This window comes from Teleopsis dalmanni, chromosome 2 (assembly GCF_002237135.1).
Source record: "Teleopsis dalmanni isolate 2A chromosome 2, ASM223713v2, whole genome shotgun sequence".
Classification (NCBI taxonomy): domain Eukaryota; kingdom Metazoa; phylum Arthropoda; class Insecta; order Diptera; family Diopsidae; genus Teleopsis; species Teleopsis dalmanni.
This window is the reverse complement of record NC_051847.1, coordinates 226,573,746-226,591,947: the sequence shown is the minus strand read 5'-3', so window position 1 is coordinate 226,591,947 and position 18,202 is coordinate 226,573,746. Positions and strand designations below refer to the sequence as shown.

At 30.4% G+C, this 18,202-nt stretch overlaps 1 protein-coding gene across 11 annotated transcripts in view; it reads right to left on the bottom strand.

Moving 5' to 3' along the window:
- LOC119677377 overlaps positions 1-17,717 on the bottom strand; it is a 117,411-nt gene extending 99,694 nt beyond the window's left edge. For all 11 annotated transcript variants that reach the window (XR_005252255.1, XR_005252253.1, XR_005252254.1 and 8 more), the window contains exons 1-2: positions 17,639-17,717; positions 6,325-6,418 (exon numbers count right to left, since the gene is read on the bottom strand). The gene's annotated coding sequence lies outside the window, so the exon portion shown is untranslated. The remainder of the gene's footprint in view (positions 1-6,324; positions 6,419-17,638) is intronic.
- Between the last annotated feature and the right edge of the window lie 485 nt (positions 17,718-18,202).

The window sequence follows — 18,202 nt, the reverse complement described above, 5'->3', positions numbered from 1 at the left end:
GTAGATCATCATCGAATTCGTCTTGCTAATCTGCCTTCCAAATGTGACTATGTTGCTAATAGACAACGTGATTAATGCAGAAGTGAGTCCCGTCTTGAAATAAAATTTTGTCATTAAAATAGATCAACTTTTACTTATCGACACGCCTCTTCATTAAAGTAATGTTAAAAACTTTGGTCATTTCTTACCATCGTCAATTCTTACTGTATTTGAATTTTGCAAGAAAGCTCCTTGTATGATCCTTGTTTAAAATCGACCATAGCATTAATGTATAGCAGGAAAGTTCTTGTAAGAATAAATAAATCGGTATATAAGAGTTTGAATCTGAATACTCTTTAGCATTTTTGACAGTAGCTTAGCGATCAAAACAGTAAACTGAGAGGCAGTCAATTCGCTTCACCAATTTAGTTAGATCCTACGATTCATGACTGTTTGACAGTTATGGAGCCATTTTAAAATTTTAATGAAAACAGACGATATTTTTAATTAATCTATATTAAGGATAGTTAAGTACAGGAAAGTGGAAAAAGTGTCAATTTTTGGAAATAAAAAAATGAAAGCATGTAGTCACAGTCAGATTTGCTATGTTAGACTTTTAAATTTGTGGTAATCCGTACAATATGATTAAATTTTTAAAGGAAAACTGCAGGCATGAGTGTACCTAAAATATATCGAATTCCTCTATCAAATAATCAATCTATATTAGCTTGTTTAGTATAATATTTATGTAATAGTTCATAATAGTTGGTAGAATTTTTTTGTTGATAAATATTTTGCAACTTGAATTTCAAATTACTTTCGTTATTTGCTCCCACACTCTTAACCAATGCACCAAATCCACTTGCAGCAACTGCAGCTGCTGCAGCAGGAACAGAAGCAGCAAGTGCAACTGCAGAGTTTAATTTTGCATTGTTTTTGATTTGATGCCATAAACCAATCGAAACTGATTGCTTATGCAATACCGCGTCACGCGTAGGGGAAAATGCATATGCAAATCGCTTTCGAGGTGTAGGACTTTCTAACGCCCTTCTCCAGTGCTCCAGTGTGGGACTGTAGAATATCACAGGGCATTGGGAAAGAAAATGTAAATAATTCATGCCACGATTTATTGTTGCAGTTCGATATTCGGTCGCTGTTTTTTTCGAAAACAAAAACCAATTGAGTGAGTGCGCGCATCTGAAGTTGGTTCGATTGATTTATTGATGCTTGGATTGATGAACGCAACTAAGAATATACAATGCAAGGTTTGAATTTGCATTTTGTGATCCTACAAATTTAGTATAACTGAATTTGAATTGTTTATTTATAATACTGACAACACAACAATAACGGATTATATGCAGGTGCATGCGTCTCAATGCTAAAACAGCGAAATATTATAAATGCATTTTCAGCTATCAACACCGCATTTCCATAGTGCGAGGTATTGTCATTCATTTAAACATAATTCAATTCCATCAAAACCCATTTAATTTTCATTCTTATGCATTCTCGTACTTATTGCTTAATGTACCTAAAATGAGTTTTACATTACCATGCAAAACAGCCATTGGCTGCCATTAGCTGCCATGACTGCCATGATTGCCGTGCCTGCAAGGACATAAAACAATAAGGACAATAAATTAAAGGCACATTATTGCCTTCAAAGGTTTTATTGATTAAATGCTTAAAAGGCGTACGTTATATCCTTTGCTAATAAATGTTGGATATGCGCTAATGCAGATTAATTGCTGCAGCTAAGTCTCAACTGTGCAGCTGATGTGGGGCATTGTCATGGCTGCGAGACAATGCAGGCTACACACAGATGAATATATTACAGTCATAAATGTTTAAAGGTCTCGAATTGCTGTCGAGTGCTGGTGCTTAACCGCAGTAAAATTTATGAGACTACATAACCTGTGCAGGCATTTATCTTTAAGATGCTCCAATGCACATTGAAGCAACAAAGGTATCCGGTAGGTGCATTACATTGAAAACGAATTTCCCATTCCACTTTTCTCACATCTCTTCGTGATCACGTAAAAGACAACATCCTATGTTAGATTGCCATAACAATGTTCCCATATGTAAACATATGTGTAAGCCACAAACTCTATGCTTGCAGTAATAAATAAGGTCAAATTTTTTGCTCTATGGAGACGTAAATTGTCTTTTATGCCTCCAAATGCATTATTATGGGATTGTGTGCTTCACTGCCAAAGTGTCTACATTTTCCTCCTGCAAACTGCCAACAGCTTACCGAAATATACGACCAAGACACAAAAATAACTGTTGTACTAATCCCAATTGAAGTTTAGCACAAGTAAGCAGGTTTGCTCGATCTCGGTTACATGCATCCATTTCTTCGCTCGGTTACAGGATGGATGTGAAAGGATGCACTTTGCATGCTACTTGTGTGTTTTTCGTTTTATTTCATTTGCATGTGTAAACTCTTCACTTCATGCATTTTTAGTAAGAAATAAAGTTTTGCTTGCAACACCCAATGGCAAATTTTGTTGCAGTTGCTGGAACTACAAGCCTTGCTGTGCTGGTCGTTTCAAAATTTCATAACTTTTCAAAAACTTTGTCCAAAACTGCTTACATTTTCTAAAAGATATAATGTCCTTTAATGCGACCAAGGATGTTAATGTTTTAATGATAAAAGCAAGTAATCAAGTGTTTAATATTAATACTTTAAGTGGCCATCTTCAGATTGCTTCCTCTTGATTGCTGGATAACTTAATTTACTAATATCTAGTAAATATTGAATGGCCATACGCTCGTACTCAGACTCATTCGGAACATTGCTGCATCTAATGTTAGAGTGGTTTTATATGATATTTTGCTTTAAGATAGTGATTTGTACGTATATTGCAAACATTTCTTGGAAAGAAATTGGTAAGTTTGTTTTTGACACCGTGTAGTGCAGTAGGTAAAATATTTCATCATTTAATTAAGATATATTCTTCTCTATCCAAAAGTATTGAAAAATTTTAATTTTCAATTTGCAACACTAATTTTCAGTTTTCTTGTTTTTTAATTCTACCTAGAATTTAAGAGGCGTTTTCTGAACTTCCACGGACTTACTTGGTTCAAATTTGACAAGAAATATACCAATCACTGTGTGTTAAGAGGACGTGCAATTCGACTTAGTCTACATTAAAATTACTATTCTCGCAGTTGCGACTCTGAAGAGGAGGAGGAAGCCATGTTTTACTATCTTTATCAAAACCCGTTTTTAGCTAGCAGAAGAATAAACATTTTTTGATCCCCTCTTCTTACCGATCTACTTACCGGTCATACTTTTAAATTAAGGTCAAAGCCAAGTTTGTAGACTTATCAGCTTTGTTAATTTTCACTTGAATAGAGGGGTCATATCTTTCAGCATTGTTCGCACGCTGACTACTGTGGTTTTTTAATCGATTCTTCTAGTCTGTGTTTGAACAACGCTAATCCTGTGCATTACTGAGGGCCATTATTTAAGGTAACCTAATTTAAAGGACTCACAATCAAAATGGAATAGTATTGAATTTAAACTCAACTAATCAAGTCTATGGGTGATTTCTTAAATGATGAAAAGTTCCGTATTTCAGGTAAAAATCATTTTTTAATTGAACAAGCGATTGAAGTAGGGATAGAGCTTAGCACTTATAAATTTTGTGTAGTCGGTATTTCAATATATCTCAAAGTTTTATGCAAACAATATATTGCGAAAGATAGTAGGGTATCAGCTGATTACCAAGTGTAATAAAGCAACCATCAACAATTATCATTTGCTTTTCTAAATATCTTCCTAATCTAAAAATAAAATCGCATTTACTGAAGATATCCGAAGAAGATATAGCATCGGCATACAGCTTCAAATACTTGGAACTCATATTTAATAAAAAAAACTTCATATGCAGACGCTAATTCAAAACAAAATCAAATCATGGACTTATAGTATTAAAGCCGCTTATATGTAATAATAAATTATATATCATCTGCAGGTTACTTACGCTTTTATCAACAGATTATACAGCTACCAATAGATATTTTTATTGGATGTCTTATCATTGTTCTGAATTAAGGATATCAATCATATTTCGATTGATATAGGGTAAGTCTTTTGCTATGTGTTTGTGTATACTCCAATGTGTGATATCAATTTAAAAATGAGTATTTACTATAATATCTAAATTGTGATAATATGAAAATAGATGCCGCCACACGTTATAAGGTTAAGCCATAAAGTTTCATAATACCTTACTACGAAGATTTGAGGGCATCACAATGGGCAACATAGGCCTTCGAGGAAGTGCTTTTAATTGTCAGCACGCTCCCTCTCAATTTAACGTAACCTACTACGAAGATTAATAAAATCCCTGACATGCAGAAGCAATATTGGTATGCCTAAAATATGAAAAGATTGGCTATTTAGACAATATATATATAATAATACATATAATATGTATATAGAGCATTTAAACTTATTATTAAAATGCAAAATATCAGTAGTAAACACTAAAGATCTAACAGAACATCCTAGTCTTAACCGGATAGGAAATTGTTACAGTAACAGGATTTTTGTAAAAGCAACTTGAATATAAGTCAAAAAATATACAATGTCTTGATTATAAGATAGTGAGTAAGCTCACTACATAAGAAATAGTGGGAGATATAGTGCTATTGGCTCGAAAAATGAATCCAATCTTAAATATCGTTATACTCTATAAGGGTTTGAAGTATGACGCCTGCTACTTCGACGAAAATTAATTTAAAAATATTTCTGTGAAGAATTAAATTTACGAAACAAAGGTTTTTCCTTATAACTGGGACTTTATACACAATAATTACGCTACTATTTCTTCAAATGTGACAAAATTTTGACGATATTATCTATACCGATATATCTTACCGACACATTTAATCACATATATCTATTTTAAAACTATTCTATGGTTCCTTCAGTATTCTCAGTATTTCACTCACTTAATTGCCAACATATTTTTAAGTTTGATATTAAATTTGGATTTTAAGTTTTGTGCCACAGAGACAGAGAGAGCAATCAAGTTGATTTTTATCTGGATTCTGATTTATCTGTTACACATTTCCTTTGTTTTCTAACTACTAAATCTGAAAATACAAAAAAATATTTCTTATTAAGTAGAACTGACCTCGTTTCAAATGAGGATGTTGTGCTGGAAAGCGGAAATTTCAAGTAGAACAGAAAATTAATATTTTTTCTTTCAACAATAATTTTTACAATAAAAACTTTTGCAACTGTAAGAATCAGAAAAGATAACTGAAAATAAATAAACAAGGACTTCAATAATTCTTTCTTGAAATGCAATGCTCAACTATTAAGTTGCAATTTAATTGTTTCTGTGAACTGGATTCGTAAAGACAAAAGACGCTGTTCGCAGTTAATGTTTTGTGTAGTTAAGCATTTGCAGTAAAGAGTTTGCTGTTCAGATTGAAGGAGGCAAAATCATCATATCATAATAGCAATAAAATTATTAAAGCACATCTCATAAAGCATACGCGATGGACACTACCAGCAGCTACTATAACCAGAGCCAGAACCAGTACCAGTACCAGAAACCCACCAGCCTAGCAAGAGAAAAAAACATGAGCTTCTTGGCTGTCGAGTTGATGTCACTCGGTAGTTACAATGCAAATGCCTGGAGTGTAATATGATTGCAAATCTGACAAAATGAATATTTGTTGTTGACACTATTGTGTTGCATTTGTAGCATTTGTAGTTGCTATTGTTGTCGCAACAATTGTTGTTGTTCCTGCTCGTGCCACTGACAATGCCAACAATGTTGCTGTTCAGAGTGCATGAATATTGGAATTTCAGCAATATTTATATTTTTTCCTTTTTCATTATTTTTTGCGATATTCTTGATTAGTTTATTTTGTTATCAAAGAGGAGTCAGAAGAACTCAGAGTAATAACAGAGAGACATTGTTCCGTTGTTCCGTTAAGAGGCAATGATAGTTGTCTTTATGCGACAATTGTTACGAGTGACAGGCATTGAAAGAAAGTCAATTCACTCGCATTGCATTGAATTGATGTCGAAGTCTGCAGAAAACAAATGGAAATGCACAAGATTTTTGGCTACAAAATCTTGAAACTGAATTTATCGAGCCAAAGTGTGTATCAATAATGGGAGCTGAAAATATACTCTAAGGACACATTTCAATTCTGCCAACAACAACTTACAAATTGCACAAATTCAATTGAGTGTATTGGCAATACAAAATTTATTAGTTGAAGTCAAATTGGCTGAGCTGCTCGACATGGCTTTATCCTTGCCATGAATGACTTGAAAGGATTCTATATTTACTCGTATGTACTTACGTTTTTGCTTGGTCGCAGGACATGTGCCATGTTTGCTACATTTTCGCCATTTTATTTGATGTTTTAATGAAGTTAATTGTAGAAGCTTATATATCTGTAAATGATAAAATACAAATTAATAGAGATTATTTAAATTTGCATACAAAATGTTTGAATGTAAGTAAAACTAAAATTTAATTCAAATGAAACAGAATTGTTTCATCATCAGGATAATGAATAATATGTGAACAGTATGTATAGATTATCGCATTTAAATCGATAAATATGCATCAATATGTGTCATCTTTCATACAACATCTATACGAAAATGTGCTTAATGGGGTTCAATGACTGGGTATTAATTTAAATTGACAAACATAACACCATTAAAAAAGCAAACCGAATAAATAAATCATTGCATCTTGATCAGTAACATAATAATAAATACAAAAGATATTCATTAAAGATTATAGGGCGAATAAAATAACTTCTTTTGTGTTCCATATATTACAAATTTCTATCTAAGTCTTTATTCCGTGTTTCATTGACATCAGATTTTAATGTCTTACGCATAACCTTAACATGTAGTTAACTAGTTAACTAGATGTACATTTTAATAGTTTATTATTTAGTGAATAATAGGTACGACCGGAGTCACCTAATTTAATTAGACTTGATTACTCACTGTAGAGCCAGACATTATAGTTTCTATTAGCGACTGATAATAGACCTTATGCGATATTAATTTGAAAAATTTTCAATTTCACTTACTGAAGTCAGTAAAACAGTTATTGCAATTGTCTCTTCACAAACTGAAGCTCCTTTTTCGGATATTTTTATGTTTTAAAACACTACAATTACTAATATGTTCTCTTACGCAAGCAGTTAATGCTGTACTAATGGCATTGTCGATTGATGTGTCTGGATTCAATTTAGATTTACTCTCGATCTGACAAATTTTGTTGCCCAATCGAACATTTTTAAAGTAATCTAACATTTTTGTGATTTTGTTTGTATATATATCGAATTAAATCACAGTTTATATGTGAATCATATATATAAATAAAGTTGTTGTTTTCAGGGCAATCTTGCTACTCTGGAAAAATATCTAGAGTAGTATAAATTAATCTCGAGTATTATACAATTTGCTCGAGATTCTATAATGCATAATTGCATAATGCATTAGAAGAGCATCTCGATTAAAAAAATTACCCCAGATTTACGAAAGCACCATTAGTTCAAATTCATATGTATATTAAAATGAACAACAGCCAAAGTGCCAAATTACAGCAAGAGAAAAAAAACAGTTTCTCTGCAGAAATTCTCTATATTAACTTAAAACCTTTGTATGATAGTTTGTTTGACTTCTTAATAAAAAAAAAATATTATTTTTCCAACTTCAATTATTTTAAAAATGATCAAGGTGGCAACATATAAAATTAAAAATAAAATGACAAATTCCATAAAATAACAATCATAAATGTCATCAAAAATCTCAAGCAAAACTCGGGGGCACAACACCAACACTTACAACAATAACAACAATAATACACGTACGCTCATTCAAAATTGTCTGAAGTTCACTATTTACCAATTTTTATTATATTAAAAACAAAGCTAACTATCAACTATCAACAATGTCAAAGAGACAATAGCAACTTCAGTAGAAGCACACACACAAGTAAACACACACCCTGAGCAACATAAATGCTGGCAACATAAAATGTTGGCAATAAATGATAAAACACAAACAAAAATTTCGAACACAATCGATGAAAATATTGTTAAAAAGCAATTGTAAACTTATGCGCCTCTGATGTGCGCTTGAGTTTAAGGAAACCGTGGGATGAGAACGGAAACAACTCATAACACGTCGCAGCGATTTTCAAATGCCACTGTCATTGCCAGAGTACCTACCAGCAACAACAGCAATAACAACAACAACAGCAAAACCGATAATATTCCGTTAAGAAACAAAATGTTGAACTAAACAAATTGAGGCAACACACGTAAGTAAAATTTACACGCATACAAACCAACGATTCAGGCTTTCCTTCATTGATAACCTCTGTCGCGTTGTTACAACTACGGCTACGAAGTCTACCCCCACCATTTTGTATTTATCAGTAAAATGCCATTTAAATCAGGGACTAACACAAATTGCCACACATTTCGAAACTTGACTTAATAAATGCCACGCACAAACACTTTTGCATATTTATAAAAATAATTTCAACACCAACAACAAAATAAGAAGAAAAACATTGTACAAAGTAAAAGCACCGCTAAGTGAGCGCATAAATGGTACAACAACTTTTGTGTAGCTGTGAAGCTGTGAGGCTGTGAAGTTGTGGGCAACGTTAAAAAGTGGAACAAATGAGCACGCAGGCTCAAAGTTATTCACCATAATGAGTATAAATATGTATTTCTGAGGTTGGTTTTTTTTGTTCTGCTTTAAAAAAGAGACGAGCACATGTTAACATAAAATGACAGAAAGCATTAAAATTACAATGACATTGGTTTGGGCACATGTCAGTTTGGGACAACCCAATATTTTTTTATAAAGTATGTTTAATACTCAACATAAGACCAATTGCGTTCTGTTTCATAGAATGTACATAAGCACTAGTTTTCCTACCTTGTTTTTTTTAAATTTCTATTAGCAAAATAGTTATCAAAATATTATTAATATTTATAATAATAAATATTCCCAATTAACAAAAATTTTAAATTGATTTTGTAAAATTACAATTGCTTCGATAATTATCTTTTTTGACAAAATTACTGTAAAAAATTAGTTTGAAGATGACTATAGAATATAGACTAGAAAATAAACATTTTAAAATAATTAAAAAATTTGTGAATTTATTTAAAGAATTGATTAATTATCCCGTTTCAAAAATAAAAATAATGAAAAAAATTAAAATATGCAAACATTTTCATTTCAGTGAATATACATGATATATATTAAATATTATAAATATTATATGACTATATATTTATACATTATCAATATATATTATTTGTACACCTTTTGTTGACTTCAAAGTGATTCTTAATTTAAACTAACTTGTATGTTGTTTTTTGATAAAAAACATCTATCCAATATTATAAAACATTTTTAATCACATCAGGGATTTAATGTTTTTTAAAAAAAAAATATATTTTGAAATTCAGAGACTTTGTATTTTTTGACGTTTTCCATTAAAATTGTTTTTCTTGCAATCACTCTTTCACTTGACACAATTAAAATTCATACACATAATATGTATGAAGAGAAAATACATTAAAATATTTACTCTTAATTTAAATTTTCGTCTTTTCTTTTCTCTTCTGCCATTTATTTCCATACACAAATTTGTAGTTACATGTCACTGACTCGGCTTATGGTAGTACTACCTCTTCTTGCACTTTTTTTGAAAGCGTAGTTGGCTGTAAAACCACAATTGTGCCTCTGAGTACTCTTTGCTTTATGTGGACATTTGTTTCCTCTGTCCTTGCCACCATTTTACACTGCGGCGATATAGAAGAAGTTGTTTACGCTTTCTTGCATATGTCCCATGTAATTCATTCAATTGTAAATAAAAAACAGAGCTATGCATGTGTGTGTGTGTGTATGGCATAGTAAGTCCATTTTTTATTGTATATTTTATGCTTTTACTTTGTTCATTTTTTTATTTTTATTATTTTTATTCTTCTCTAAGTTTTATTTTTATTCTTCTCTAAGTACATGTTTTTTTATTAAAACATTGTTAATTTGTTGCTATTCTCAGTCTTTTTTTTGCGTAGAGCATCTTAGTGAAGTGTTTTAGTTGCGCTGACGGTGTTTCTGTGCTTTGCTATCCTGCTAATTTTGCATGCGTGTAAAAATGTGTTGTATGGGTGTATGGGAGTGTGTGTTTTTTTTCATGATTCTTCTTTTAACATTTTTAGTAGTTAATTTTTTTTTACTACTATTTATACGGTTTTAGTGACGTAACAATTGTCTTGGCATGATACTGGACCTATGACTCTCACGGGAGTTGTTAAATGGCTTATTGTATTTGTCAGAAATGACGGAAACAATTGAATTCGTGTCATTTTGACATTTAATTAAAATTGTAATGGCAGTGCGTATGAGCAATATTCTCTTGCCTTTGGAATGGTTAGTGAAGTAATTTCGTAATTTCGTAATTTCAGTTTAACATGTATATGATGAATGTGGAATTAATGATGAAAAAAGAAAAATATACTGTAAAACTATTGTAGTTGTAAAAATATATTCAAATTTTTAGAGTGTTTTAATCATTTTGCACGTGCCATTATATAAATTTAAATTCATGAAAAATATTTAATATTTAAAAAAGAAAATCATGACTTAAATTTATATAAAGTATATAGAAGTTTTTCGAACAGTAGTGAACTACAACAACAAAAATTAATTTTATATTATTTTTAATTAATTGATTTTTTGGTTGACCATACAGCTGTTTCGATTATTGCCAAATACCCATCAACAGTGGTTTTGGAAATAATTCTTGTATTTAATTATTCGGAAATAATTTTTTGAGCCTGCAAGTACCAGCAATCGATCTCGTGTCCTGCCAAAGCTGAAGCTCAGAGTCAACGCACCTTAACCAACTGACCCAAAACCGTATTTGACTTTTATGTTCGCACATTTTTCTGGAGTTTTGTTAATTTGTTGCGAAAGTTTTATTAACAAATTTACTTGCTGTGTTTATATTAGAACGAAATCATAAACCAGCTGTTATTCTACATTCTATATTTCTTAATTATATTTTTTTTTTAATTGTTAATATCAATACTATTCTGTTTGTAGTGCAATTATTTATAAAGTCTATAATTAAAAATATTTAAGGCTAATATGAGTTCAGTTTTATTCAAAACTTTTGAAATAATTTTTTTGAACAACTATTTTTACTTACAGAAGAGTACTTCCTTTTAAGAAAAACAGAACTGCATTATTTTAGCGAATTTAAACAATTTCATTGCCAAAATTGGTTTGCACTCACAGAAAAGTGCTTTTAGTTGTCTAACAAACTAAAGAATGGCTTAAAACATAAACAGGTAACGGTTTTGAAATAATTAAATTACAAATATTATATTTGTAAGCTCTTGAAAACTTTTATCAAAACTTTTCAAAAGGAAAATATTAAAAATGCATGCAATTTTGTTGTACTGCGAAAAGGAAAATATTATTTCAAACCATTAAACCATATTTTACTCCCCACGAACTAGTTTTTTTTTCAAAACATTTATGCGTTTCTGCAATGAACATAGAGAAAAATGAAACATCATAACAACAATAATAACAACAACAAGAGCAGCAGCAGTAGCAGCAGGAAAAATGTAACAGAAATAAGCACTTTACACGCAACGTTAAACGTTCCGCAAATAAATATTCTTTATTCATAACAACGACCAAAACTTACAAGACCACTTAAGAGGATGACAACTACAACTACAACTACAACTACAACAAATATATGTAAGAGCAAAAGAAAAATAAGAACAACAAAAATAACCTCAAGAAAATGTAAATGCAAACCAACTACGAAAAAAGCATAGTTCACTAAAATAAAATAGTTAGAAAACACTTACAATCTGACATAAAGAATATAAGAACAACAAAAACAACAACAACAACAACAACAACACGTAAGCAGCATTTTGAATTTCAACCCAACAAGTTTACGTTTTTTAAGCATCTTCATATTTTGTTTTTGTTTTGCATACTCGTCTTCCCCCTATTTTTAATGTTAAGTGCAATTCTTACTTTCGCTTTTTTATTTGCTAAAAACTTTTTATGTTGTTTTTGTTGTGTTGAGGATATGTCCTGCTTAGAATTTGTTTGAAGTGTGTGTGTGTATGAACATGTGTATATGGGATCTTCTGTTCAGTACGTTCAGTACGTGGATGCAATATTTATTTATTTTGATTGGAGAAGTTTGATGAAAGTGCACACAAATTGTGCTAAATTTTATAATTTTCTACAACAAGTTTCTCAATTAATAGCAATAATACTTGTAATTGACGAAACTTCCTTGAAAACTTTTTTGAAAAATGTTTTATATAAAACTCTATACTAATCACAATGAACTAAGACAATAAAGTTTTATTGATTTAGATAAAACTATTGACTGTTGTCGCGCCATTTCGTAACTTTAAACATATGAAGCGAAGATATCAAAAACTAATTATTGAATGTAGTGTTGAATTCTTTTAAGTATAATACGAAATGTAAAGTCCTCCGTGATTGCACCCAATACGGGTGCATCCAATACCTGGAAGCTCAGATTAGTCTAGCCATTCGTTACAACCCCTCTAATACTCCACCTATTAGTTCATTTACAGACATTCATATGCCTCTATCACACCCTTTTTGGCTTTCGTAACCCTGATCACAGAGTCTACAACTAACACACCTTCGCGCTCAAGCAATAAACCCACCATCTCAACCTATTATGTTTTCTGGCTTAAATACACTTAGACTTCTAAGTACTAAATTTCTTTGTCTCTACGTTTTTCTCCAATTGCTGAAATGAAGTTTCGCACACTGCCCTTCGGGTTAATTGTGGAAATCTTCCTTATTCATTCCTAAGAGGTGGTTTTTGTATGCCTACTAAACTGCTATTGTCTACTAAGCAACACGTAAAATCTTAGAATATATAATTTATTAACACAATTGATTGAGAAACTGATAAAGAATGAAGTATCAATAATTAAAATATCTCTCATATGTCATTTTAATAATGTTCTTTCGTTGATCATATTTTCCATATTTAATCATCATCAAACTGTGAAAAATGTATTCAGATTAAAAGAAATAAGGAATTATTAAGAAATTTATGTGCGAAACCAAAATAATAGAATTAAATTAAATTGTTAAAATTGTTAATTGTTAAATTGTTAATAATTGCTAAATTCCTATTAATTTATACTAATAATTGAACAATTCATTTCATGCTGCACACTATGCTCAACTTAACTCAAATACACTTAGATTATATTACTTATAAAAATATTAGCAGAGATTGAAATAAGCAAAAGTCAAAGTGCCAGCAAAAAATTTTAACAAATAATTATTTGTTCTATTTACTTTGGAATGCAACTTTAATATTCTAAAAAATAGGAAGGTTTCTAAAGTGAACTATAAAACAAAAAAGACGAAAGTTTTTAATAAAATATTTTAATTACCGATAATATTACTTTTTATTGTATTTATTTATTATAATACTAATCGAAATTATTAAAGAAATAAAAATTTATATAGGAAAATAATTATAAATTTACTCTTCCAACTTTTCAACTGTAGAAGTCATCAAAGTTATACTTCAGCTCCCAGTCTCTGAAGAAGATAGCAGCGACAAAAATGGGTGAAACCATTTCCGGGTGAAACCATTACTTTAGCACAAATTCCTCAAATTCGATGAGTTTTCCATTTGCAATTTGAATGAATTTTCACACCGAAAACTAATTCGAAAAGACTTGCTAGCGACGTGGGAGGGAAAGGGGAGGACATAAAACGTTTAAGCAGACAACATTGTTCGTATATTTTGTAATTAAGTCGAGAAAATTAGGAAAATTGAGAAAATGTTGGAAAATAAAGAAATGTGAAAAGAAAGAACAAAAAACAAAAAACAAAAAACAATCACTAACAATCGAAAGACGAAGCATTTTCGGTATGCGGAATCTTTGTCGACTTGATTAACAAAGATAAAGGAAACTTTCATCAATAACGAGTATCTCGAAGCTAAATACTTTTACGTAAGCTGACACAGTTTCATGTTTTTGAGAATAAAAATTAGAGCTAAATACATTTTATATTATTTACTTTAGGCATTTCTTTAAGGACAACTTAAAACTGATATTGAGCATATAAAATCAAGATATCAAAATCCAAATTGAGTTGAAGTCGTAATTGGAGTTGCGATATTTGCATACCTTAAGTAAATTGAAAAACAATTTGTAAGATATATTGTATTTTCTATTTTAATTTCTGTATTTATCAACTACAGAAGTGGTATTAATACCACAAGAAACAAAGAATTATGCATTCTTAAATATTGTTAATGACAGATGCGAACGAAAAAGAATATTTGGAAAACAATTACCAGAAATCCTTGAACATATATTCAATCCTAAAATTTTAATTATAAATAAAAATAAAATAAACTGTTTTGAGTTGAAAACTTTTTATTTCAAATTAATTAACGTCATTATATTGAGTGCTGCATTTAAAGCAGTTATGGCACTTCAAGGTACTAATATATCAAGGCTCTCTTAATCCTCGCTCCATTTTTAACAACGTCACTTCTTTATTACATGTTCTGGTACTATATAGATACTTAGTTTGTAATATCTTACATGTCTATTGGTTTTTTAATACTTATTTCTATTACATTATAAGATGTAATATATTAGAATTTGTTGTTGATTTTAAAGGATCTTCAATGTCAAATAAATGTTTTCAGCTTTGATATTAGTGAGATATTATTATGGTATTATTATGGTATTATAATAATACTATGGTATATGGTATTATTGAAGTTTGAATTTGCTGAATGCTCATTATTTTTTCAGAAAATTTAAAACATTTTATTATAGTTTATACGCAAAGTAAACAAGGAAGGAATCCTTCCTTATTTCCACTGGAGCATAACTGAATAATGTGCCAGTCAATTTTTCTTCTATAAATTACTTATTTGGCACAATAATCAAAAGAAGGCTCTGTTTTTGAATGACATATATCTTATTCTTAGCTAAGTGCAACGCCATGTCGTGTCACGACTCTTATTATAAGATAACCTCATATAAAACTAGGCATTGAATAAGCATCTTTAACAATAATCCACAATCATCGTCGGTTATAGTTCCAGTTCGAGTTTATTACAGTTTGTACAATTACAGCGGCAAGGAAGCTAATATTTTGTTCTTACCTAAATGAACTAGTTCACTATAAATTGATTTTCTCAGTTCAGATAGCTTAATAATATACCAGATTATTAGATTACTTAGAATAATCTCTCAGCCCACTTATTTGGACTTTTTTTTTAAATTTCGTGTTGTAACGTAAAGAGATTTCATTAGAATTTTGTCGTCGTTTCATATTGACGACAAATTTGTAACTTATGGGAATTTTTCACTTCAAAATGTGGATATAGCCTTGCAACACTGACCTAATAGCTCTTAGTGTCATGAGATAATTCACGATTTCCAAATAATCATACATCAGCAGTGTCATTGAAATAATTTTTTTTTCCATTAATTAGAAGTTGGATAACGATCATCTCTTATGCGGTACTAGTATTCAAAATATCCATACTGATACTATATATGCACAAATCTGTTAATATCCTCATAATTTCGAAATATAATTGATGGCTCATGAGTTGAGTGTTTTTCATTACAACGTTTTCATTCTAAATGAAGATTATTTAATATTTTTATTTAATATTCATAAGTGCAATGAAAAAGATAATAGAACTGGCTAAATTCCATTTAATTACCCGTTTTATTTGACGTTCATAATTAAAAAAAGTTCTGCAAATGAACTTCGTATCAGTGCGAAGATCGATGCTTAGTTAAGAATATTAATCAAGAATCATAACAATGTCAGGTCGAATATAGCAAGGTACATATAGTTTTATTCTCCTTAACCATACTACTGGACATATAAAAATTATGGAAAAAAGACTGTTACAAAACTTTTAAATCAACACACATTAAGATTATTCGTCCCATAGTGTATATAAGTAAAGAAGTTACAAAGTTAGAGACAAAGTTAATTGATGAAATATTTTAAATTAATTTTAAAACCTATTAGCCTGTTGTGTTACTGTATAAAGAAAACTTAGAGTTTTAAAAATCAACTTTAACCTTCGGTAAAGCTTACAATGCTTTTTAAACAGAAGTTCTGTAGTTCGCCAAGATCCTTAAAAAAGGAAGCTCTCAAAATAATTAATCGGCGCTTCGTTTACACTAGGCAGTAACAAAGTAGATATGAGACACTTTCATCGTCCTCTCCACAACTGTCACAAAAATGATTAAACAGGTGATTCAATCTTCTAGCATGGTTCCCTAATCAGCTGTGGCTCGTTATTGTCAAAAAATAAACAATAGAAACAATTCAGTGTTTTTTGTGAAAACGAAATTTCAAATCTGTGAAGAATACTATTTTATATTTTTTTAACATATACTCGTATAAAGATATATGTTAACATAATAACATTTATCAAAATCTAAACTAAGATTTAAGAAGCTCAGTTAACTTGAAGTATGTGTTGAATTATCCAACGGCGGATATTAAACTCACTCTGCTTTGATTTTCTGCTGTTCTACCAACAATGTAGGAAACAGGAAATGGCTGCAAATGTGTGCATTTGTTGTAATTAATCGACAAAGCTGACACTTTCCTTATACTTACAATGCCATTCGTGGGATGAAGCAAAAGTAAAATTCTTATCAGTGGCAGGCAATAAAGTAAATAAGCAAATAAGGTATTAGCAGGAGGCATAAGCTCAATCGCAACTGAAGAGTAGAGCGACCGACACATGTGTGTTGCTGCTTCTGCTCACTAAGAAAATGAGTGAAATTTTAAAATGCTCAGCGCTCTTGTAAGAGCATTGAAAAAGCTTTTTCACCACGCTTGTGAATGACAATACAAGACTACGAACACTACGAGCATTACGAGAAAAGGATTAGCTGCACGAACAACAATAACAAAAACATTTTAACGTGCGGTGTGATGTTAGGAACACATTCTTGTGGTATATTTATTATTTTTTTTTTGTCTTCTTGGATTGTGTAATGGTGAATTCCAAAATTACGAGTTCAGAAATACAGAAACCAGATGAATTGTTGTTATTGTTTTTATTGTTGTTGTTGTTCGTGTTGTTATTGTTATTGGTCTATGGCTTTGACGTTTAAGTAGTGTAGCAGCAGACATTGTCTCCATTTGTAGGCTTGTATGTGGATGTGTATGTGGATTTATGTGTGGCTCTGTGTGCTTATGCGAGCGTACTTTTATAAATGTGAAGAGAAGAAAATCGCCCATTATCCATTTTTATTTTATCATCAAATTTATTACATGTGAAAAAAAATTTTCATTTATTTTTATTGTGCAGCTAAAGCACAAGCATATAGAGAGTATGTATTTGACAAAAAAAAACGTCAAAAACAAAAACAAAACATACACACGCAAAGGACTCAAAGTCAACACACGCCCTTTTGGAGTTTCTATACAATAAATTATTATTTTACAACTTTTAATTAATAAATAAAAATATTAAATGAAAGAAAAATGTTTATTTTATTTATATAATTTCTTACTTACATTGGGAGTATTGTTAGGTTAGTGTGGCTTAAAATTTATCTTTTTTCGAGGTATCCTTTAAAATGATAATGAAATGTTTGAACACTTTTCAGCTTTTTAAGTTTGATCAACTTTTTATATTAAATTTATTTATAATTTTCTTGATCGTTATTAATTTATTATTATTAACTAATTTATTAATTTTTAACACTCACTTCACTGCACTGTTTTAAGAAAATATCATTCCAACTCTGCAAAGACACACAAAAAATTTTTTAATTATTGTTGCTCGATGCCTGCGATAGATTGTTTTGTTAATAATAGTTTACTGTTTAGAATAATATTTTTTATAATTTTTTAATTTGCTCGGACCAACAAAGGCAACATTTCGCCGAGTGTGTAATTTTGCAACTAAATCGCTCGAACCGCTCGACCGCTCGAACGGGTGCCGTCGTGAGATCTGAGCGGGCAGCTTAAGTCTTCAAAATCTTCTTCATTAAAAACTGCGTTGCATTTTCAATTGTAAAATTGGCTTAGTTTATTAAGATTTTCTTTTTTATTAAGTTGATTAAATAAAATAAAAAT